At 52.9% G+C, this 5000-nt stretch overlaps 1 non-coding gene across 1 annotated transcript in view; it reads right to left on the reverse strand.

Annotated features, from left to right (window-relative positions):
- Positions 1-101, reverse strand: part of LOC124587275 — a 1910-nt gene extending 1809 nt beyond the window's left edge. The window contains exon 1 of the ribosomal RNA XR_006975395.1: positions 1-101. This exon is cut by the window's left edge and continues 1809 nt beyond it. This is a non-coding gene — a ribosomal RNA (small subunit ribosomal RNA).
- Between the last annotated feature and the right edge of the window lie 4899 nt (positions 102-5000).

Genomic DNA, 5000 nt, shown 5'->3' on the forward strand with positions numbered 1-5000 from the left:
AATGAGCCATTCGCGGTTTCACCTTAATGCGGCTTGTACTGAGACATGCATGGCTTAATCTTTGAGACAAGCATATGACTACTGGCAGGATCAACCAGGGAGCTGCGTCAACTAGAGCTGAGCAGCCGGCCGCCCGGGAGTGTGTCCCGGGGGCCCGCGCGAACACGCAAGCGTCCGCTCAATTATTCTGCAAACAGGAGGAGGCTGAGCTCCCCTGCACAATACACCTCGAAACCCTCTCAGGTCCCGGCGGCGCGCAGCGCCGTCCTAAGTACTTGGTCGGGTTCGAGAGAGGCGCAATCGCCCGGAGTTTGGCGAGTAGACGCTTTAGGTGCGACCACCCGTGCTCCCAACTGAGCTTGCCGCTGCCGACAGAGGCCCGGGAGCGTGCTGTCGTGGCATTGCCGGCGGGAGACAACACGCGCCACCTACGGCGACCGGCAGCTCCAACGCCAGCGCCACAGAAGGACAAAAGCCCCACTTGGGTGCCGAAGCGAACTCTCCCAGCACAGCGCACGCGCCAACACGTCCGCACAGCTGCGATACAAACCACCTGCGAGAACCGCAGAGGCGACCGAGCAGCAGACGGCGTCGCGGCGCCGAGCGCCGGGCGGCGGCGCATCCTCAGCGCACACAGTCCTCAATCGGACCAGCACACTGCAGATGTCCACCGCGCTTCGCACCGGGCCCGCGAGGACCTACTTTGGCCGCACGGCGCCGCGTGCAGGGTGCGCCGGCGCGCAGCTGCGCCGCCTGCCGCCTCCGTCGGCCGGCGCGCCTGCCACTGGCCGCCCCCACCAGCCGGCTGTAGCGCGTGCGCCCACGCACCGCGCGGCCAGCACGCCGGGAGGCCCCCCCTCACCGGCCGGGGACGGTCCCACCCAGCCACCGCCGCGTATCGCTTCACACCCAGATGCCATTCACGTTCGTGGGCATGGTGGGTATCGCTGGAACAACCGGTTGGTAGCTCAACCGATCGTCGCCATCACTGATTCACCTCTAGCGAGAACAACCGCACCACAACGGTTTACCAGTTGTTCATTTGCATAACGTCACCAGCAAACGTAGGCGTCCATCGCCATTTGCAAATTCAACGATTGTTGCATGCCTGTGTCAGGTGTCACGACACACTATGTCTGCCCACATACACGCAACAACATGTGCACGCTTCGCGAACACGTGGAAGGTGGCCCCCGTACGTATGCGATGTCCATTGCGCGAACGACTGTCAACCGGCCTCTGTCGCATGTCGCAGATGTGGAACGCAGTGCACCATGCTATCACGGTGTGTGAGAAGAGACGACTACGTCTGACAACACGCGCCACTACATCAACAGACGGCTCATGCTGATCGCCATCCAGGGCATACCACACTGCAATCCAGCTCTTATAGGGAGACGACACGTAGCTGAGTGCACAACATTTGGACCGCATGGTTCGCCGTTGTTGGCGCAGTCGTTGTACGGTCACATGTACCACGATGTATCATTCAGTACATGAGGACCAATGTGCAGTACAGTGTGTGATTTGGACGTACAACATCAGCGGACAGTTGACACAGGCCGTACCACAGCGTAGGCTAAGTGCTTCGCACATGCGAATGCCAATGAACAACTGCAAATGCCAATGAACAACTGCAAAGGGCATTGAGCATGTACGTCCTGCTGCCATCCACATTACAGTGTATAGCTGCAAGGTGTTTAACATGAAGCGATACACTGGGGACCGGGCAGTGCGAGTAGCAAACTATATTGCGGGGGTTGCAGTTAGGCAACACTACACTAATTTAACGCGTCGTATGACAATTACAGAGCAGGTTAAGGCCCAACGTGTGTTGGGTTAAGGCCCAACGTGTGTTGGGTTAAGGCCCAACGTGTGTTGGGTTAAGGCCCAACGTGTGTTGGGTTAAGGCCCAACGTGTGTTGGGTTAAGGCCCAACGTGTGTTGGGTTAAGGCCCAACGTGTGTTGGGTTAAGGCCCAACGTGTGTTGGGTTAAGGCCCAACGTGTGTTGGGTTAAGGCCCAACGTGTGTTGGGTTAAGGCCCAACGTGTGTTGGGTTAAGGCCCAACGTGTGTTGGGTTACGTTAAGGGGCAATGTGGGTTACGTTAAGGGGCAATGTGGGTTACGTTACGGCGCAATATAGGTTACGTTACGGCGCAATATAGGTTACGTTAAGGCGCAATATCGGTTACGTTAAGGCGCAATACAGGTTACGTTAAGGCGCAATACAGGTTACGTTAAGGCGCAATACAGGTTACGTTAAGGCGCAATACAGGTTACGTTAAGGCGCAATACAGGTTACGTTAAGGCGCAATACAGGTTACGTTAAGGCGCAATGCAGGTTACGTTAAGGCGCAATGCAGGTTACGTTAAGGCGCAATACAGGTTACGTTAAGGCGCAATACAGGTTACGTTAAGGCGCAATACAGGTTACGTTAAGGCGCAATACAGGTTACGTTAAGGCGCAATACAGGTTACGTTAAGGCGCAATACAGGTTACGTTAAGGCGCAATACAGGTTACGTTAAGGCGCAATACAGGTTACGTTAAGGCGCAATACAGGTTACGTTAAGGCGCAATACAGGTTACGTTAAGGCGCAATACAGGTTACGTTAAGGCGCAATACAGGTTACGTTAAGGCGCAATACAGGTTAGGTTAAGGCGCAATACAGGTTAGGTTAAGGCGCAATACAGGTTAGGTTAAGGTACGACATAGGTTAGGTTAAGGTACGACATAGGTTAGGTTAAGGTACGACATAGGTTAGGTTAAGGTACGACATAGGTTAGGTTAAGGTACGACATAGGTTAGGTTAAGGTACGACATAGGTTAGGTTAAGGTACGACATAGGTTAGGTTAAGGTACGACATAGGTTAGGTTAAGGTACGACATAGGTTAGGTTAAGGTACGACATAGGTTAGGTTAAGGTACGACATAGGTTAGGTTAAGGTACGACATAGGTTAGGTTAAGGTACGACATAGGTTAGGTTAAGGTACGACATAGGTTAGGTTAAGGTACGACATAGGTTAGGTTAAGGTACGACATAGGTTAGGTTAAGGTACGACATAGGTTAGGTTAAGGTACGACATAGGTTAGGTTAAGGTACGACATAGGTTAGGTTAAGGTACGACATAGGTTAGGTTAAGGTACGACATAGGTTAGGTTAAGGTACGACATAGGTTAGGTTAAGGTACGACATAGGTTAGGTTAAGGTACGACATAGGTTAGGTTAAGGTACGACATAGGTTAGGTTAAGGTACGACATAGGTTAGGTTAAGGTACGACATAGGTTAGGTTAAGGTACGACATAGGTTAGGTTAAGGTACGACATAGGTTAGGTTAAGGTACGACATAGGTTAGGTTAAGGTACGACATAGGTTAGGTTACGGTACGACATAGGTTAGGTTACGGTACGACATAGGTTAGGTTACGGTACGACATAGGTTAGGTTACGGTACGACATAGGTTAGGTTACGGTACGACATAGGTTAGGTTACGGTACGACATAGGTTAGGTTACGGTACGACATAGGTTAGGTTACGGTACGACATAGGTTAGGTTACGGTACGACATAGGTTAGGTTACGGTACGATATAGGTTAGGTTAAGGTACACATTGTTGTAAGGAAAGGTTTAATGGGGGGCGGGGCGGGGCGGCCGGTTTGTTGATTGTGATTATAGTAAGTGGATGCCTGCGGCATCATCTGATTTGCCACGTCAGGATGCACCTTTGGCTCATGACAGGCGGCGCTCTCATTCCATGCTTGTGGCAGACCTGTGTCTTTCATTCCTGCCATTGTTTGTGTGCTGTGAGAGGAGGCAGTATTGTGATGTTGGGTGCACCCCTGTGTAGGACATGTGTGGGTGTTGGTGGCTTGGCTGAGCAATGGTGGTTGTCGGGTGGGTGGGATATTCTGTTTTCTGAGTGGACCTCCCAGTCTGGTTATGACAGTGTGGATTGTCTAATGTGGCGGAGAGGATGCACTGGGTGTTGTTCCATGCTGGTGCTTACATATTGTCTGTGTGCGTGTTACAGGCAGAGAGTAGTGCGTGATAAGGGTGTGTGGCTGACGTGTGGTTGTGATTGTGAGCAGAGTCTTTCAGCATGTATACGGACAGTTGTATACATTATCTGTATTCTGATGGCTCTATCTATTACTAATCAGCGCCGTGTATACGTTTAATCCGGTTCCAGTCGAAACTGTTGTATCTCTGTACATTAGTGACACGGCGAGCCCGCTATGTAGTTACTCGTCTCGGCAGCTTCCACCGGTGTATGGCAAATGATTATAAGGAATCAGTCTAGTCGTCAATACCGATGGTGTGACGTCACATGTCTGGGGTGGGGGACGCTGCGCCCTTCCGGTGGGTCATGGCCTAGAAAGACTCTTCCCACGCAGGGGGGCGTGGACTGTCATTGACTCTTCCAGGTAATATACTTGCCGTACGTTCTTGCGACTGCGAGTGCAACGCTCACCGGTACCGACATGGATGGAGCGCCTCCTAGCTGACCGCTCAGCATCGGCATTCGTACAGAGAGCAACGCGGTCGCGTCTCTAGCTCGTAACTGGTACAGCCCGCAGCTCATGTATAGGGACAGCGGGAATGTCGCATATTGGAGATAACTCTTCATGAAACGCATGTTATAGGGGTGGATTGCACATTGCGACTGCGGGAAAAGTCCGCCGTTCATCCGCTGGAGTTGCGAGTTGGGCGGTTGGAGTGGGGCGCAGGTGGAGTGATTGCCGGTCCACGATTTCGTGCGGCAGAGGCGCTGGCGTTGGGGTGCTGTGGTCGACAGAGGACGCAGGCTTTGTGGGTGGGGTCGAAAGATGGGCACTGTGGGCCCATCGATGTCTTGGTCGGCTTGGCGTCTCATAGATGGCGGTATCGTCGTTGCAGGACGTCATGCCGCGGGAGACCTACAGATGGCGCTGTGTTTTGTGGTGCGCTCGACATGGCGGACGTAGTGTTGTCAGATTCGCATAGATGGAGGTATT

The sequence above is a fragment of the Schistocerca americana genome, unplaced genomic scaffold (genome assembly GCF_021461395.2).
Source record: "Schistocerca americana isolate TAMUIC-IGC-003095 unplaced genomic scaffold, iqSchAmer2.1 HiC_scaffold_597, whole genome shotgun sequence".
NCBI lineage: Eukaryota > Metazoa > Arthropoda > Insecta > Orthoptera > Acrididae > Schistocerca > Schistocerca americana.